A 20,505-nucleotide genomic window follows, 5' to 3' on the forward strand; every position below is an offset into this window, starting at 1 on the left:
TCTCTGGGTGTAAGAGAAAAAGGTAGGTAATTTCTTGTATTGGAAAAGGTCTTTCGTCATTTAAGTAACAATTATAATGAATTAAATTGCAAAATCAATATTAACATAATTTTATTTGCGATTATAAAAACTTGTTAGCTTTATTGCTTAGAAATAAAAGAAAAAGAGACTCTTTGAGACTTCCAAAAATCTCAACACCTAAATCAACTTGATCTTTGACTCGAGCGCTACATCATGCCACGTTACGCTAGAATAGATAATTTTGCGACATTGTGCGAGAAATCGCGGAATGCGTTAAAACATGCCGCTTTTATCGTCGACCTGTGCGAAATTCGAATGAAGCGGCGATTGACGTGTCGGAGAAATGAGCTTAAATTTGTCCGTTGTTATTTTTCGCGATCGGCGAGCGAAAAACATGTTTATCAGTCGTGTCGCAGGTTTCGGAACGATCCGTGGAAAGTAGCGAAGCGAGTTGAATGCGCCGGACGAGTGAATCAGTTGTGGCCGGTCGCCAATTCGAGAAAACAGGATGATCGATAGAGCGAAATTGTGCCTCCTCGGCGGTTTGTGGTAGATTTAAAAAGCCGCGTACTCTTCATTCGTGGCAACGTCACGAAAATCGTCGTGACGAAACAAAGCAGCTCGAAATGGATCGTCGGACTATCATTAAGCTTATAAATCACGAATTATCTACCTTTTGAAAAGAAATGTTATCTCTTCTTATCGTCGATATTAAGAAAAGAGGATAGTACATTCGTGACAATTAGAAGCGTTAAAAATATTTATTACGAATACTTTAGTCAACGAAAGATTAATACTACACGTATTCATAATTGTAATATTATATGATTATGAGATTTCAGGTAGCATAAGATTTTTTTGTAATATATATTGTAGTATAATTTATACATATAATATAAAAGTTTATGTAATAATATACTTTTGATGAAATATTAATTATACAATTACGATTTTGTAAATAAAAAATGAATGATTGAATTATATAACGAATTCTCATCAAATCTCTTCAAAAAGTATATAAAATTTCTTACATTTGGAAATAAAAAATACATGACGCGATTAGAATTTCAAATGGATAACCGGCTAAACTGCAAACTGGATTCTATGTGCTTATTTTTTTTTTTTATATAAGAATGTGTTTGACGTGAAACATTAATTATGCAATTATCATTTTGTAAATAGAAAGTGATTAACTGGGTTACATAACGAATTCTCGTTTCAGAAAATATAATTACATTTGATAATTTAAAAATACACGGGCATGACTCGAATGTTAGATGAGTAAACCGGATAAAACTTCATTCTATATGCTAATTAATTTTTTATTTATTTTTTTAATAACACTTGTTTTTTGATTTTTTAATTAAATATTTTTTTATTGCTTTACATACGTTGTACAATATTATTTCTACTATCGCTAGTGATAATTCAGCTAACTAAGAGGAATTGTGCATGCACTCGCGCGATAATCATGCGAGCTAAAGATGACGACAACGCGTGGCAGGAATATGTCGTAAGACTATGAAATTACGTCTACGTGGTTTTTCAATGTATCGTGTCTACGCGTTGCGCTTACAAGAGCGTCTTTTCGCGTACTCTACAGGCTTTACTGCGTAAGCCAACACGTTATTTTGTCATTACGCAAGGAACTGCGTCTCTCTCTCTGTATCAATTGTGGACAAAATGAAACATGATAATAGATCTGTTTGCATTGCCTGTATCTTTTGCACCCAGAATCTTCGCTTTCTCTTTTTTTTTTCCAACGCTCGGTATATCGTTTTCATTTTTTGGTTTAGTTTGATTCTTATGTATTAGGTGCGTAACTAAGTTCTCGCTGTTATTTTGATGGCATTTTCATCAAAATAACAGCGAGAACTTAGTTGCGCATCTAATAAAATTGCATTTTCCTGTTCTTATAAATTTGATGAGAAAGTAACATTACGAATTAAATCAAATTTTGTATATATATATATATATATTTTTAACAAAATTAATAAATATTCGTGCAAAAATTCATTTGGATCCACTTACTCATTTAAAAGTTATTTATCTAAAACTGCATCAAAGTATGATTACTGCGTTACGTAAGCCATTTACAAGCTGTATTGTATGTTTTATCTCTTTTACAGTTAGTCTCAGGGCTTTCAAAACAATTTTTGGACTGATTTTTTTTTATCGATCTTTATCAGCAGCTGATATTGTACATACACTCGTGGATAATGAGTTTGTAACACTTTTTTTTTTTTAATGGGTTTTGGAATACAGTCCACTCACCAAGCGATTGGTTCTTACTTATGGATCCATAAAGTGAATAGGCTGCATTCCGAAATCCATTAACACGTTAAATGCCGAGCTTATTTTGTTTTACTTTCCGTTTACGTCTTTCCGTTTACCATCCATTAATTTTTGATAAAGTATATTCTCCACTTATTACTTTAAATTCCTCAAGGACTGACGTCGCCTAAACGAAATGTTCATCTTGATCGGCGCGACGGCGTAGCCTAAACAAAAAATTGATATAGCCGGTTCGTATACATTCTCAGAAAAAAGAATTTCTATATTCAATGCTATTACTCCTCGGTTTAGAATAAATAAAATAAGATATAGAGTCAATCGTATTTATTTTTCACAAAAGAATAGTTTCTTCTTAAATACAAAATTCTAAAATCTAGAATAAAGTATTCTTGATCAGAAAAATTTAGATTACATTCTTCGGCAACGAAAAACTGGGCTCGGCCAGGACTCGAGTTCAGGATCTTTCGTCCCGCGTGTCTCTCATTTAGCACTGCGCTGCATCACGAAAGCTTCTCTGTTATGATGCTATAGCATCACATATATAACACCAGACTTATTCTAAGAATATATAAACTTAAAACTAAATTTATACGTTACACTCGTTTCAAGACAAGATGTCGATTTTATTTTATTCGAGGGAGTAGAATAAAAATTATTGATTTACTCTTAATACAGTTATAATTTTATACTGTATACAGTTGAGCTAAGATTAAGTCTAATACATCAAGAATTTTTTTTCTCGATATTCGAAATCCTTTTCGAGAGTGTAGGGACCGGCGTGGCATTTAACGTGTTAAGAAAAAAATGTTGCAACCTCATTGTCCACAAGTGTACGACAGAACCATCCTTATAAAGCTGTCAATTTAAAAAATGTTTCCATATCTATCGTATAGTAAATATAGTTCATAGTAAATCATCACTTTACATTATTTGCTATTGTGTTGTACTCACAGTTTTCTTTTTCTTTCGCTTTTATATGTATTCCGTGTTACCTATGGTGTAACTATTGATTAGTTGCACTTTCGAGCGATGCTGGATCCGGAATGGCCTCTGTCTGTACCTGGCGAGTACCCGGTTAATAGCTAAGATAATCGAGACCCACGTGATACCCAAAATATCTACTCCTCTATACCTGTAATAGGGAATGTTTACGTTACAAATAGGTCGCAGCTATTACTTAACTGAGTGATAAATTATTTGCCAATGGATATAATAAGTACGACTTATGTTCGTTTTTCCAATGTATAATTAATAGTAATTTAAATCTTTAACTAACTCTGTATCTTTTTTTAGTTCTACGAATTAGAAAAAGATGAAGAGTAAGTTGGACCAAGATTAAAGTTACTCTACATTGGTAGAAGCAGGCATTATTTATTGCATGAGCTAGCAACGAGAGTGGCCATATTTGTCGAAGGATAAATATTGAATGAGTCATTAGAAATTTTTTTTACCGTTACGGTGATATCGAATTTCTTTCCTATGTATAAGTACTCGCATTAGTTTTTCGCTTGCATAATTGATTAATTATCATATGATTCACAAATGCTAAAGAATCGATCGACTTACGCTTATCGTGAGACTGTCTTAGCGAGGCACGGGCGCCTGCTGCACTTAAAATATCGGTAAAATATCACGAATATCCTTTCTCGCGTAATCTCCGCGCGCGTGAGCAATTTACTATCCAAACTAAATCAAATTATGAAATATTTATCTGACAAGAATTTAACGTTGGAAAATAATTTCATCCCTCTCGAAGCGCGAGAGGGCTTCGCTTCGAAAACAGGGTGGGAAAGCTGATTCGGTTATCGCGAACGTTGTCAAAATCGATTTTGCATTGTCCGCACATGTTCGAGCGCAAGAACTTAATTTACGTAGTCCACACATGCGTGGGCAAGCCACCATTGTTTACACGCCATGTGCAGCGGCGGCAGCGAACGACGGGACCGACGAGGAAGGTCGATCCTCTTCGCACATCGCGCTCTCTCGATGTCCCTGGTCGTGATGAAAGAAGAAGAAAAAAAAAAAAGAAAACATTCGCAGCTGCGCGCCCCGTCTCTTTCGCGCCGCCGAAATCTACAAAGCGGAACGAAATAACGCAGAGTTAAATCGGTCCTTGCGGGAAACGAACGGTATCGTTCTCGAAGGTGGTATCGGGCGTCCCACATCCATTACGCGGTCCAGAAACATTTTCTTCGTACGAGCCTTCTCGCAAAGCACGGGTAATCTCTTTATTTTTAGATATCGAAGTGTCCTTCTATCGATTACATGGAAATATTTATAGTAACACAAATTTTAAGTGCGCGTCAATACGAAAAAGTGAAAAAAAAAAAAACTTTGCGAGAGCTTTATGAACATGATGCGACTGGCACAAATGTACGCATAGTACTTTAATTTAATATACATATATAATATGATAAAAATATAGCTTAATTTTGAAAAATATATACTGCAACATAAATTAATATGAATTAGTTTTACTTACTTTTAAAAATATTATACATTTTTTAGTAGTTACTGGACAGCAGTCGTGTGAGAAAGAATTTAGAGGAAATAGATACAACAGAGACTATCAGCGTCAAAACTGTTGTGGAGACAAAGATTTAGACAAAGACGAATGTCGAACGATAAGGGGGAGACCAGGCCTCGATTTAAATTTTGAAACGCCCCGATGTGTTTTTCGTGTTGTCATTTATTTCTTTACAGTTATTGTTTTAACTCTTGTCTATAATAAACTAGGAAGAGTAAAACTACTTCTAGGATTTCAGCTAAGCTGTAACTCTTCGTCTGCAGTGGACTGCTTTACTGCGTATAAAAGATGCGCAAAATCTGAACTTATTTTCAGAAGAAAAATATGATAATAAATAAATGCAATATTTTAACTAATAATAATTGGCAAGTGTTTACGCGCGCAAGCTGCATTGATTTTTTTCCAGGAAAACTGCCTCAGCTACTGAATAACTCTTACCAAGTTCTCGTTTATTTTCTACGCAATGTTATAATTAATGAGAATATAATGATATTAATATAAATAAACAATAACTAGATGAATGTCTAGGGAAAACTGCGTACATTTCTATCAGGATTCAGAAGATATTTATTAAATTGTTAAAGAAAAACAATGCAAGTTTAATACAGGATTTCTTTTAGAAATTTGCTTCGGATAATCTGGAAGATTTTCGAAAGAGAAAGGAGTAAACGTGCGTTTCTTTGATTTGCGCATTTAATTAAATCACGTTCGAGAAGTAACAATTTTCCTTGCTCGCATCATATCCACACGTGTTAATCTATCCTTGAAGAGATCATCTATCTGTTTGCGACGTTGCATGCGAGTTGCTGCATAGCCTTATCGATCGGCAGAAGGCGCGGTCTAATACTTATGTTAGTTTTTTTTTTCTGTAAAAAAAGCAACGGAATTCCCTCGAGAAATTTCTCGATGCTGAAATTAGAGATACAAAGAAGCGTATAAATGTTTCTGAATAAAAAGAACAATGGCAAGAACGAGTTTATTTATTACAGTGCATTTTGATCATAATAATTATTTATCGTAAATATTAATAATGCCGTTTTATCAATGGCAAGATCATTCTATCGCTAATTGTAAGCGTGTCGTAAAACGTAAAATTGCGTAAGTACTTTCGGCGATCGATTATTATATTGCCGCAGGAGAGTACTACCGCATTAAAACATCGTGGAGTTATTTATAAGCCGTAATAAGGCTTCTATTTTTAATCTGCACTTTCTACGTCTATTTTCTGCCTGTCTCTCCAATGCGCGGGCATATATAGTAATCGGATTAGTTTAAGTACAGCAAGTGTGAAAAAATGTTATTAAAAAGGGCAGTTCTTTCTAGAATGAAACTGCATCCAGTATTTTTATAAGGATAGATTAAGGAAGATTAAAAATGTTCTGTTGCATGAGGAAGTGGAAAATTGCTTTGTATCGCAGTCGTAATGAACTCAGACATAAACACAGCTACTGAAATTATTTAAAGCGAGCAAAGTGTATTCACACGCGAGCTTAATTTATCCAAAAGAGACCTGCGCAAATTATTTAAGTCTAAGCGCTTGAAAATATGAAGGTAGTGTAAATTGACCTGGAATACATGCAAAATCTGCGATAAGAGCTTGAGTGATTGCTTTATTCCGAGTACAAAGAAAGGGCGTACTGGACCTCTCAAAAGAGCGGATTAATTATTTAATCTCAACTTTCAAGAATAATATCTTGTTAAATAAAATCGTAACTCCTCGTTAAAAGTTTTATTACGGATAGAACTCGATTTAAGATTTAGCTTTCTGATACTTTTGATAGCTTTTTAATCAACAATCTGGAAAAGAGTTTAATAACAGCTGCCAAATGTATTTTGTTTATTGGTGCAATATTTAGTAAATATTATCAAATATAATAGTAACCAACCGTCTTGTAATAATTAGAAAAATAAGATATAAAGAGTAAAGTAAGCATTTAGTTGGTTTGGGTTAATATATATTAATTGTGAATTTTTGATCGAAATTATTTCTATACCGAAGCTCTAACAACTGTCATCCGGATATTTATTATTACCAAATGAAGAATATTTAATGAAAATTGGTACAACGACGCACATTTGATCGGAAAGATTAATTTGGAATTTGTCGAAGGATCTATGTACAGGGTTGGCCATATTCGACGGAAAGATGTTTTTTTTTCAATCATGGGAAAAAAACACATTTTTTGCTGTTCATTTTAAAAGTCATTTAATAGGGTTCAAGGTCTTTCCGTCGAATATGGCCAATCCTGTAGATGAAACTCGCCGAGTACGTTCGCGGAACGATCTATTTAAGGCGTCTTGTGTATCATAAGGAAGTCGAGATTTATCTGTGACATTACGCTTCGATATGCTCGCGAAATGAGCGCGGCATAAAGCGTTTCGAGCAAACGGGACAAGGCGTCTCGCGATTACAAACGTGTTTGTTCCGTTCGCACGAATATATTCCGCGCCTGACCTCTCTTCGAAGGCAGCGGGCGTGAACGATAGCGACAGAGAAGCAGAACGATAATATTTATAGTATAAACGCACGCTCTCTGTAAGAGGAGGGTCTCGGCTCTATCGCGCCTTCTCCACGCTTATTTACGCGGGTCTCATTCTAGAAAGGTTCACTTGGCCGAATATTTTAAATCTCTTTGTCCCGCTCGACCGATCCAATAAGGGAGAAATATATTTGTTTGACGCGTGATATAATGTAAACGCGTGATCGCGTACAGCGCAAATATCTTAGACTTAGCACTCGTTGAAAGCCGCAGGTTATTGACTCCCACGATGTTCATTATGAAGAATAGATTTTTCTCGAGGCGCTCTCTGTCTACGCAGATACGTTTTTTTTTTCCGCGCGTGAAAATCTCACGTGTCGCATTTCGCGAGTAAGATGCGTCTATACGCACCTCGGCTGCGACGACATGCATTTAAGTATAAGTGCCGTTCGCACGATATAACGCGTCAATCGTGACGAAGGTACGAGAGAGCGAAGATTCGATCCTATTAAGAAATAATGTAAAAAGTTGCATGATTTAGGAAAATGCGTGTCGCAACTTTATCCACGTGACATCCCCATTGTAATGTTTTACGCTGTGTTAAATCTATTCTACAATAACAGTCGTACAATCATAGTCGAGATTCACTCTTTTCACTTTTGATATGAGCTCCTCTCTAAGGAACAAAATCTTACTTCCAAAAAGTGAAAATTTCCCTGCATTCTTTTTCAAAGACTGGCTCAATTTTTAATTTTTTGGAGTAAAATTTTAGATCTCTCTAAGAGATTTGGAGGGTGGAGAAGGGTTTAGAATTATTATTAATCCTCCGGAATCCGGTGAGTCCATTGGATCCATTCAATTTTAAATCTCTGTAAAATGTGTGTGTGTATGTCAAACAATTTTTTTTATATTACAACTATAAATCTGGATTATTAAAATAATACTTAATATTCTTCTTTTTTTATACACGGAAAGAAATTTTGTTGAAATCTCAAATTTTTGGTTATAAAAATATATAATTTTTTTGCAGCATTGCTCATTATTTTTTAGTTTCCAACATAATTATTTTGATGAATCAAAATTATTTTTACATCTTTAGCTTTTTTAGACACTTCAGCAAAAGTTCTTTTCACGTAGAAATCGAGAGCTATATTACATATTTTAGATTTACTGTCATAATTATATCTTTCATTTTCAAAATTGCATTGAAAAGCGTTACGAGCAGTTAAGGATATTTAAAGGATATATCTGAAAGATCTGAATTGTTTGACTCTTTTAGACTGTAGACTGCCTGCCCTCTCTTTACGAAATCCCTTAATCTATTTGCGTTACGTGGGCTTAAATAGAGCACGCATTTATGCCTGCGGTAGATTCTTTATTCATTCATCGTAATCTACAGACAACGGTACCGCACTTTCTCCTGCCTGTTGTATTTGTATTACCTTATTACTCGTGATTTATATCGCGATACTCTGACAAAAATACCTAGATTCTATTATCGAACGTTCCAAGTTCTGCCAAACTGTGAGCGCGATCGATCGGTTGTGTCTATTTTTCGCGCTCTGTGTTTTCGCGATTACACCAAGTGTATCCGTTAGTTTAATTTATACAAAAAGCCAGGAATATACCGCTACGAATATAAAGGCAGGACGACGAAGGCGGATGCTTGATGTTGCGCGAAACATTCGCGTTACCAAGCATTTGCGTTCACCAAGCACACTCGCCGTATCGGCTTTCGCACGTCTCAGAGTTTCGATTCTAAATCTCGCGATGACGAGCACGGGCACGTTATCGCGGTGCAAGGCGGCTGCCTTTTTATCGCCGAGCGTAAAGGTCAGCGACACGCATCGGATTGAATCGGATCGGGATCTTGAAACGAAAACCCGTTAAACGCTCGCTCGGCCGCGCTCCTCTCCTTGTAACGAGCTCCGCTCGTCCTCCGCGTTCCTCTCGGCTTCCGCTCGTCGGGGTGCGAATTTCGAGGGAATATTGAAAGGAGAGGGAAGGAAATTTTCGCATGCCTCGGTAGCATCGAAATCTGTACTCAGCGAAATTATACCGGTCTCGCTTGCGCGCGCACGTTTGTCGCAAACGAGACCTCGAAGAGGAAACCATTGCACTTCAGTGTGTCGGATGAATATGTCAGAAACTTATGTAATTGAGCTGCAAGTTTTATTCAATCATTTTTTTACAATTAAATAATAATATATAAATTTATTTATATATTTATTTGAAATTGTGAGTTTTTTCAAAAATATTCCTGAATATTTTATGTGATCGAGATTGCCGCAAAACTGAAAATTGGAGAAATTGAAAATTGGGCCAAGGAATTTTGCAAATTTTTTTGAAAAATTAAAATTCTTGATTAAAAAGAAATTTAATAGGCGTACATCACACCTACGCAGTTTTAGAATACTATACCGTCTTAACAATTAAATGGAAGCGATGTCAGCAGCATTAATAATGATCTACATAGCTATGCGAAATTGCTCTCTCAATAAATTTGATGATTTTCAAATCAGGATAAAAATAGAAAAAATTTCAGAATATTATTGAAAGTGTCAGGGAAAAGTTATGAAATTTTAGGATATAAAGAATTTCTAACAATCCTGAAAACGTAAACTAAAAAAGCTCCAATTTTTTTCCTCAACCATAACTAATGATTTGTAGTAAATATTCAGATATGCTTTTATGATGGGAGATTATTTTATTTTACTGCTTTCATGTGATAAATTCTATTCTATTAATTTTACCTTTCTATTTAAAATTTAAATTGGATGGAATCACGAAGGTACTCTACTTTTAGCAAAATCGTCAGGAATCTATTTCTGATACAAATATACATATGTATGTATTTTCTTGCCTTAATGGTTGACTTATTTATAAGCAAGCGTAATCGCTTAACTGTATTGACTACAGTCTCTCCTAAAATATTCTGTCTTTGAGCTTGGTTAAAATTCGAGAAACATGATCGTATACCGAGAAAAAAATCGAAAGTTACCGATGCTAAAGAGTGTACTGAAGAGTGTACTAAATAATGTAGTTATAGAATAGAAATGAATGTAAAATAGAAAATATTCGTAATTATATTCACAAATATATTCATTTAAACCATATTTTAATAAAGAGTATTTATTCATTTTCCATGAATAAACAAATTATATTCATATACTCGTATTCATATTCATTATTTATTTATTCGAATATTGAGTATATTCATCGGACACACTTCGGACTTGGTTACAACGAGCGGGTTTAGGAATTACGTTGGGGAGATAATGTCTGTTTTGACAAACTGTCGACTAAGCGAAACTCCATTTTTGAATCAGGCACATATAAGATATCATTCTTGATAAATCCAACGGTCACGTATGTACTGTGTTATCAATACACCGCGATAAAAACAGGCGTTTGCCTGTAGAAGAGGGCATCAATTTCCATAACTAGAATACTAATAAAGAAAAGATTGTAAAATTTACCCAGAAGTAGATACTATTAGGCATTTGTCCTGACCGAATATGGCCTTCTTTTTAATTATGTTTAAAAAATGAACATAGAAAATGAACGGCAGATATGTTACGACATATTTAAAAATATTGTTTATTGTTAGACGTACATTTAAACAGAAATCTTAGAATATAATATTTAATGTATTATAATTAAATAATACTTTATATTAAATCTGACTGAAATTCTAATTATAATAATTCAATTTTTTAATATAATTAAGTTTATTACATTTATATTAAATATAATATTTAAATATAGTATATATAGAGGAGACTGGGTCACAAAAATTCAAACTCTTAAAAGTGCATCTAAATATAAAAAATTTTGTAGTATCATTTTTTTTTATAATTAAAGCATAATGTAGATAATCCTCAGATGTTAATAGTTATCTTCATTTTATTTCATTTCGAACGTTCCAGCTCTCTTTGGAGTAATTTGTTGTGCAATTTTAAATGATACGTCGTGTCGTATATACCCGAAATTATAATTACAACTAGAAGAATGATATGTATCTAATATACAATGCAACATTCTTATTTAATTGTCTGATTGTGAATCGTTTTTCTGAGCTTCTTTTTTTTCGTTTCACATTGAGTGTAATGAATGCTGCATTTCTGCCAATCTGCAAGTGACTTGCTCTCAAATAACGAATTTTGATTTTGTATTTGCTGATGAAGACTCCAAAGTGAGCCGAAACGAACGTTCGAAATGAAATAAAATGGAGATAATCATCAACATTTGAGGATTATCTACTTCTCTTATCACTTCGCTTCTACAATAGCGTATGACTCTCATTGGCCTCATTTACATCTTTATTATTTTTGATTATTTAAAATTGAGAGTATATTTAATTTAATCGTTTATATTTATATTTAATTTAATTATTATTTAAAAAGCATAATGCATATTTTAAAATTTAATAAGTATACTTTTAGTACATATATTTTTTGTATTGTTCCGTTTCATCATGAATATTTAATATATATCCATACTCCAATTATACATTAATAGAAAACTATAAAAAATAAATGAATTAGATTATTACTTGTAACGTAGTAAGTTGAGAAAAGATACGCAGAAACTTACACCTTATCTTCATATATGTATCTTCTACTACAAAAACAATATTGAAACATTTTTATGCGGTTAAAAAGTTACTATTGCACCAGGAAAATCATTAATGATCGATGCTTTTCGATACAATGGAATTTAATCTGCCACTTATAAGTATGAGTAACGATGTAACAGTCATATTATACCAGTAGTATTAATTTAAACATTTTACATTGTTGTATGTTAAAAAAGCAATCGATGGCCCATGGTGCCCTGGTTTCCTCTATACGTACATATATTTGAATAGTTACATGTAATTGAATTTTTTACAAATTTAGCACTTTAAGTATAGTTATTTAATTTCTCGCGTAATATATTCTTTCGAAGTGTTAGTGCGTCTCTGCTATCGAGCAGTTCGATTAAACGGTCGCGTAATCGCTAAATCATCGCGCAATGAATTGCACAATTAATGTGAGGATTAGACCCTGTTAATCTTCCCTCGCGAGAATCCGTCGCAAAATTTAATTGCGCAAAATTTATTCGCGTGGCACAAGCCACGTGGCACTATTCGCATAAATGCCGATGTGGGAATATTCGGCGCTCGTCGTTTAGCAATCATTTGAAACGCGTATATTAATCGACGTACGTCTCTTCCGACGACCCCGAGTGTGCGTGCGACGCGTGTTTAATATTTGCGAGTTGCTGACAGACGATAATATTGCCATAACTCTCAAAAGAAACAGGGAAACGGATGATCGGTAAATAAGTTAATGAATGCCGATATAACATTCCGAAAACTGCCAAGCACTGCTTTCGATACCGATTCGACGTGGCTTTTATTCATTTTTTTTATTTCGAATTTTATTTTGTTGACTTTGAAGTGGGTCGCGTGGGTGACGTATGTCTCGGTCTTTTTATCTCATCCTGTCGCTGTCGATGAAATCAAGTGATCTCCAATGTAATTTCACGCCGAGCGTAAAAATAGGCATGGCATGCAAGAGATGTACTTAAGAAAATACAAACGTTATTTCAATGAAATTGCTCTTTTGAGCTCGGACGAAGTCGAAAGTTAAATATTCTTCTTATTTGTATTTTTTATTTTGTTCAGATTCTTAAACGCGTTTTAAAAATAGTGACAGTTTTATTTTCCCACACTTAGAAAAATGTTCTGGTTAAATCAACAGAAAGACCCAACAGGATTTTGATGAGAATAGTAAGAAGCCAAATTTCTGATAATCGGATATTCTATTTGATTTCATCGAAATGCCATTCTTGGATCGTTTTGTTGGTCAGAACATTTTTCTCAGTGTAATACAGAAATAATTGACACTAATTGTGTAAGTAACGCAAGGCAATCCCGAAAGAATCATTTTTAAAGAAAATACAAAAAATTGAGCAAAAACGAGGCAACATGTTCAATTAATGTATGCTAAACAAACCATTTGTAATTATCCTGATAACATTGGAAATCAATACGATTATTCCGAACGTTTCGGATCATTTTTAATTATACGCAATGTCAGACTTAATTATATACAATGTCAGTAGATTATCAAGAAACAGATGGACATTAAAACAATCCTCAGTGTTTATCCTGAACAACACTCATTTTGCGGATACACCCAAGTCGATATCATTTGAACGATCTCGTGATCGATGCAAGATGCATATTCGCCAAGGCCGCGGAGTTTCGCCTTTTTCCATTCCCCTCTCGGCTCTTGCCTCTTATTTTCCGATCGGCTCTTGTACGTCGATTCTACGTGCCGCGGTAGTACCGCGGTTTCGCAATGGGAATTATCGTCGTGACCGCTCGCCATCGAAGGAAACCGACAGGGCCGTCTAGAGACTCCCAACGTGGTCGAGCACGTTGCTCAAATGCAGCCAAGGATGGGTAGAGCGGGGCGTCGGCGTCGGCGTCGGCGTCGTTACGTGTACAGCGTAATCTCCCGATGTAGACAGTTGCACGGAATGCAGAAACTTAGCGAGAGCGCTCGATCCTTCATCGAACGGATGATGTTCTGTTTTCTATGGCTGAACTAATGTACACTTTTAGAACTTAAAGTGAAATATATGAAGCGATATTGTTTGATATTTGGCGAAAGTGAGAAAGAAAGTTCTAGTACAGTTTAGTGTAGGAATATGTAAAAACGAATCTTTGAATTTAGCGCTGAATTTTATGTAGAAAAGATTTTAGGAAGGACTTTATGTCCTTTAACTTCTAAATAAGTAGGTGGAATAGCAGCCAACAGTATCGAAAGTTTAATTTTCTTTAAATCTTTGTTGTTAAAAAGGAAAAATAAAAAATATTGCCTAGAAGTTTCAAAATTCATTATTTTTACATTCCTTTATCTCATAAGGGTATAACTAATGTAAATTTAATTAAACTATAACATTAGCAAACTATTAGATATTAAAGGAACAGTAACAATTCAATTCCTTTAGATAAATAACGTGTTATTATTTTTAACTTCCAAGTGTATTAAAACGTAAAGCTATTTCTGAGATTAGTTTCAAAGTAAACTACATTCATAAACGTAGACATTCCCAAAGTAAATAATAAAGTAAATTTGAGTCAATTTTAATACATTTTCTTGAGTTAAATTAATGATACATAAAAACAGTGACGACCTATGAAAAATAATTCAAATTGGACATTATTTCACATTATGAAATTTAACAGGGTAAAAAATATAACTAAAGTCGAAAATTAAAAAAAATCATTCTGATTATCCATCTACCAACTTGTGTATTTTTAGACCACCTATCTATTTCAAAGTTAAAAGGAGCAATTTAAAACAGTCAAAACAAATATCGAGATATTTAAATTCACAACAAAATGTTTCACCTCAAGTTTGTAAATACAGCAGATGATATTTCGACAATTGAAATATTATTTGATCTTGTGCTATCAGCCTGGTATTCATCGACAGTTATTTGGCTTCCGCTTGCCTTGTTGTTCAAGTTACCGTTTTGCACGTCATCAGTAAATATAGTAAATATCTGATGAATAAACGAACGAGAGAGCGAGACCACTCTCGGTCACAGGAACTGCGGTAAGGGGGTGGAAGATAAAGAGGGGGCAAAACACGGTTGAGATACGCTCAGACTTTTTACCTGGCCAATGTCCGAGGACTGAGGAGTCAGAACGAACCCTACGAACGTACAGATTCGGCCATTCGTCAAGGCCCCGAGATAATGGCGGGGCTTTTGGCACTCGAGGAATGGCCTAAGGGTGCAATAACCTGGGTGCGCGACGTATATACCGTTCTGGCACCAGGCATCGGTCGCCCGTTGTCGTCTTCGTCCCCCGCTTTGGTCTATATCTGGTTTATATCTGAAATCTGAAATCTGGGGTGCAACACATTCTTCATCGATGACGTTAGAGACGTCGCGAATCGCGTGGTACGCTCTCCGGGGTCCCGACTCATTTTCTGGGATCATATATTAGGTGCGCAACTAAGTTCTCGCTGTTATCTTGATGAGAATGCATCAAAATAACAGCGAGAACTTAGTTGCGCACCTAATATATCGTTCTTACGTCCTTCTTACGTGAGAAAAGTACAAAGTAGAGTGATGATTTTTTTCCCTTTTGGCAAAATCAATGAAATGGAATCATTCGGCTTTAGGAAGGTGGAGAGAGATCGCGAAAGTGACTCAAAACTAATTGGATCCTAAAGCACCATAAATGTGCCTTGAACCTTAATAAATTGATGAATCATAGTTGAATATGAGAAGAATAACCGCCTATGATTAGTCAGTTTCTTAAGGCTTAAGAGTTGCTACACTTAGAGCCAATTTTTCATTATTTGGTTAACTTGTGGTTTAGACTTAATCTCGTAACTTTATAATAATGTAAAAATTGTATTTTTCTAGCTGTGATTAATTATCAAACTAACAGTTTTGTAGTGTGTGGTAACTTTAAAAGTTATTCTCTATAAAACCATTAGTTTAGTGATTAATCATAGCTAAAAAAAAAAAAAAAAAACAATTTTTACATTTCTTCTAAATAACATGGTGGTGCAAAATTATTCTTTGTAGCACAAATTGGCACATAATGAGCACTAAATAGTTCAAAAGGTCTCTCGATTCTGCTCATTTGGTCTTGCTAGCTCGACAGAGATAATTTTAATAGCGCTCACGCTGATTAGAATCAAGCGTAAATCGGAGTAACATTGCCTTATTTATATACGGCAAGGTCTCGTTTCTTCGATCGGTCCAACGAGCGACGGTCGCCAATGGAAACGGGGTTCGCGATATCCGGCGACGTTACCGGGAGTTGTGCGGTCTAATCTTCTAGGTCGGTGTTTTCTTATCGTTTTTTTTTTCTTTTTTTTTTCTCTTTCTTTTTTTTTACGTGCCACAAGTCCAAGCACAATCACGATCGCGTTATCGCGGCACCGTCAAGCCGAGGCCGTGGATTTGTATCATGACTCGCGTTATTGTCTTGTTGCGTGCGCGCTTACGTACATTATCGCGTTATAATCGTTCATGGTGTCGGCCGATACCGGAAGCTATCATCGTATATCATAATCGCTGCAATCCCGCGCTTGATGAAATTTCAGACACACCGAAAACGATGAATTGAAGGCTATTCATAATCCGTTCTTATTTCAAAATCATCTCAAGTAATATTTTAAAATGTTAATATTGTTCCGTGATTGACATTCGTGACATCTTAAGATTGTACTTAAGACGATCTTAAATATAAAAATCGACTACGAATACCGACCGAAGTGAGTTGGAGTTAGTCAAATCGTTTTAACGGCTAACTGGTCGATAATGAGATATTTTTAGCCGCATCACTGCGTAATTTTCTTTTTATAAGAACAAAAAAAATCTTAGCGTAAAAGGAACAGAAGTGATATAGGTCTGAAATAGACAAAAAAATAGGTTATTTATAGTTAGCCTTTATTTATGTTAAATTAGACGTGATGCATACAATAGATTATTATGTTTGCCTTAATTATATCTTGCAGCGTTAAAATTAAACAATGTACAGATACGCAGATCAAAATGGGATGAGAAAGTTCCGTTTCAATCTGACCGCACAAAGGATAATGTTAGAGATAAGAATCAATTTTATAACATTGCCCCATTTTCTGCGTTCCGTAATAGTTAGCCTATTTTGCTGTCTCCCTTCCTTAGGGGAAAAAAAAAAAAATGATAGCACTCGGGACTCTGTGCTTCCGCTCGTTGCTCGAGCGCGGCTTTTTATCACGCGTGTTTACACGCACGCGTGTTTATTTCGGTCGATTTCCGTTCCGCGGTAGTGGTTGCATCAGCAGCCTCGCGATAGCGACGTGCGTGCGAACCAGGTCGCGGTGGACTTTGTCAGAAATACAAAACGCAAAGTTCGGCGGAACGCTCTTCTTTCCTTGACATAACACATTGAAAAAAAAATGCAAAATTTAATAAATATTTATTTGTGACTAGTTCTATATAAATAAATTAAATATATAGGTACTTTTCGATACAAAAACCATTAAACCGATTTAATTATCATTTTTTTATTGACTAAACGTTTATTTACTGTAAGTTGATATTTACTTAGATCTATTCAAAGAAATACGGTAAAAAGTGCAGTATTATTTTACATGCTGGTCTAATAATACGTCCTAATAATAACTTTCCCTTTAAATATAATCGTTTTGTGAATCTTTCCAACGTTTTACTGATTATAATCCTTTCATATTTTATTATGTTTTTAATCTCTTAGTTCATTCTCTCGTAATTTAGTGGCTGAAGATGATTAATTGTAAGCCAAGTCGAAACTTCCCATACATTGTACATTAGTGAAAAATTAGTTTTAATTTTTACTTCTTTTCAACAATCATTTTTAAATGTAATAAATTTAAATAAACCTAATTATTTTTACTCGTGCTAACTTCTGTCATCACTTTTATTATTTTTCATTCTTCTTTGTTTTCTCCCTTTTTTCTTTTTTTTCATCATCATTGCCTTGATATTTTCTATATCTTATGATTTTTTCTAATTATATACCATTTCAGTCTTCTTCTATTAGTGTAGAATCTTGTTAGCAACTTGGGTTTTTAACCTTCAATACAGACTTTTATATTGTTACGGACTATATAAAAATGTGAAAAAATTCTTACAAAAGCTCTTTAACTGAGCTTTTATTGTAGTTTTTACTATTATAGAAATCGAATTCTATTTTACTTATTTTCTGTATAGATTTAATTTAACTCTGGAATGCTGCTGTGAATGAATTTTCATCATCCACTTTTTGAGTTTAATATCTATAGCTTTTCGTATTAAATTTTTAATAGCTTAAAATTTGAAGTTTGGTTAAAATTAAACATTTAATAAGATTATTTAATGTTAGAAGTTATGTTTTATATTAAAATATAATATTAATACAGTTATTCTAACACCTTTTGCTATCTATTAGGTGTTGGAATTAATTCGTAGCGTTTTTTAATGAAAGAATGTTATTTATTTCACATGAGCATTAAAAAATACATTAATGAAAGTACTTCCCATCACTTGTAAAACGCTACGAATTAATTCCAACACCTAATATAAAGTAGACATTTAAAAAATATAAAAAAAATTCTTATTTATTTTCACCCAGAGTTAATGTAAGAAAAATATGAGTAGCAGTATAGGATCAAATTTATTAAAACCTATTCACAATATTCATTATGCTTTCAAAGTCCAACTTGGCCGACGGAAGATTAGAGTTGATACAATCATGTGAAGCGGACAAAGGCCCCGTGGACATTATTCATGAAAAATATCGCATATGAAAATATTACAGTACATTTTGAGATATCAAAGGAACAGCGTATGCATGTAGGAACAAATAATTTAATTCATTAGATTAAATAACATTTTGCTAAAAAAAAGTGCATGAAAATTCAATATTTCAGAGTTAAATTTAGAAAAAAATAAATAAAATATAATCCGTCTTCTATGCTAGTAAAAACTCGTTAAAGTTTTTATAAGTATGCAAGAATTATTTTATCTTCTATGTGTGTCAAAATGTAAATTTATTTCTGTTAATTTCAATATAAACAACATTCATATTAACGTATGCACTTAGTAAATGATAAAGTTAGTAAACTTACGAAACGATGAACTTATTAAACTTAGTAAGTACAATATTAATAAATACACTTTTTCAATTATTTAACTTTATAGTTTTAATTAAATTAATGACATACTGAATTGATAGTGATTAAAAATAACTCAAATTGGGTATAATTGGGGACATTATGAATTTAGCGGTATATACATTACATATATTATCTATAGATTTTCGTATGCGATATAAATTGAAGAATATAGACTCAGGACTCTCTCCTGCAAGACGCCAACCTATTAAATCGGTATAAATCGCGTGTTTTTCGCACCAGCGATCGCACTTCAAGAGGCTTCAAAACGAAAGAATGACTTCGTGTCCGTCGTGATTTATTTAGAAAGCCAAGGGAAAACCGATATATAGATCGGGATGTTATGCCGAGGCGAGGCAAAGCAATCGCGACCCAATTCTGTCGACTGTTGCATATAAGTATTTTTCATCGACTGCCACACGACTCCCTTCTCTCCACCTCTTCATGCCTTCATCCCCGTCCATCGTATCGCTTTCTTCCATCATGTCACTTTTCGAAGTGCCAAACTGCGACAGCTCTCGTTTAACACTCGCTCGAATGAGATATTTCCAACTGGCGCCGATCTTTTTGGCTCTATCGTGCGATATATTGTGAGTTTCGGGCCTTTCTTCTAAGAATGGTTCACAGTTGCGACGAGAAACTCTTTCGTGAGAGAACCGTAACGATTTTACGGAACGAATGCTTTCGTTATATTGCAATCAGTATAATGAAACCAGTTTCTTAAATAAATTCTACGGCGCCTTTTAAAACTGGCTTTGAACAACTTGCGTAAAAGCAAACTCTGATCACTAGCAATTAATTATGAATAATGTTATTATATACATGGAAATTTTATTAATATATAGACAGCTTCAATTTACATGTTTCGAAGAATCGGAAACTAGTATTTCTAAGTAGAAATCAGATCAATAATAAATCAAAAGAAATAATTCTACACCTAGAGAAAGGTTTCTTCAATTAAAAAAATGTTTAAATCATGTTTAAATATTCAAAGAAATTTTTTTCTTTAACCGTACAGCAAAGAAACATTTCTTTGAATCGAAGAAATTTTTCTCTAGGTGTATTTTTGGTCGAAACTTAATAATATTCACATACAAATATGTATTTGCAAATATATTTTTCAGTTTCATAAACTGCAGACTTGAAACGCAAGCATAAACTGAAGTTGAAATATTAACATCTCAAATTATAGATTGATTGATGGATTGAATTTAATATTTTTCCAAAAAACTTCCAAAGAGAAAACAATAGCTTCTATTAAAGGAAATTATATCTATTGCCTTTAATGCATTATTATCCAGCATATCGTTAAAGATTCGATCTATGTGATAATTGAAATATAATTATCAATGATTCTTAGATAAGTATATTTCCTCTACGATAATTCTACGAACGCTAAACAGCTTTAGCGTACATTTTAAATAATAAGATATTATCTAACTTTTATCTCAAACAAACACGCTAATCATCCTTATCGATATTTCTT

At 33.9% G+C, this 20,505-nt stretch overlaps 1 protein-coding gene and 1 long non-coding RNA gene across 4 annotated transcripts in view; one reads left to right on the forward strand and one right to left on the reverse strand.

The window, feature by feature from the left end:
• LOC105153669 (uncharacterized) overlaps positions 1-20,505 on the forward strand; it is a 54,726-nt gene that overhangs the window by 11,517 nt on the left and 22,704 nt on the right. The window contains exon 1 of one of the 3 annotated variants that reach the window (XM_087408239.1): positions 4-22. The exons of the other annotated variants lie outside the window; for them this stretch is intronic. The gene's annotated coding sequence lies outside the window, so the exon portion shown is untranslated. Of the gene's footprint in view, positions 1-3; positions 23-20,505 lie in introns of those variants that run through there. 3 annotated transcript variants of the gene reach the window in all.
• On the reverse strand, positions 4,277-20,503 carry LOC147909139 (uncharacterized). The gene is made up of 2 exons (XR_015545793.1): positions 15,407-20,503; positions 4,277-14,647 (listed from the first exon to the last, which is right to left on the reverse strand). It is a non-coding gene; the product is annotated as an uncharacterized LOC147909139 (long non-coding RNA).

Source organism: Acromyrmex echinatior, chromosome 7 (genome assembly GCF_024713525.1).
Source record: "Acromyrmex echinatior isolate Ae372 chromosome 7, ASM2471352v2, whole genome shotgun sequence".
Taxonomy (NCBI): domain Eukaryota; kingdom Metazoa; phylum Arthropoda; class Insecta; order Hymenoptera; family Formicidae; genus Acromyrmex; species Acromyrmex echinatior.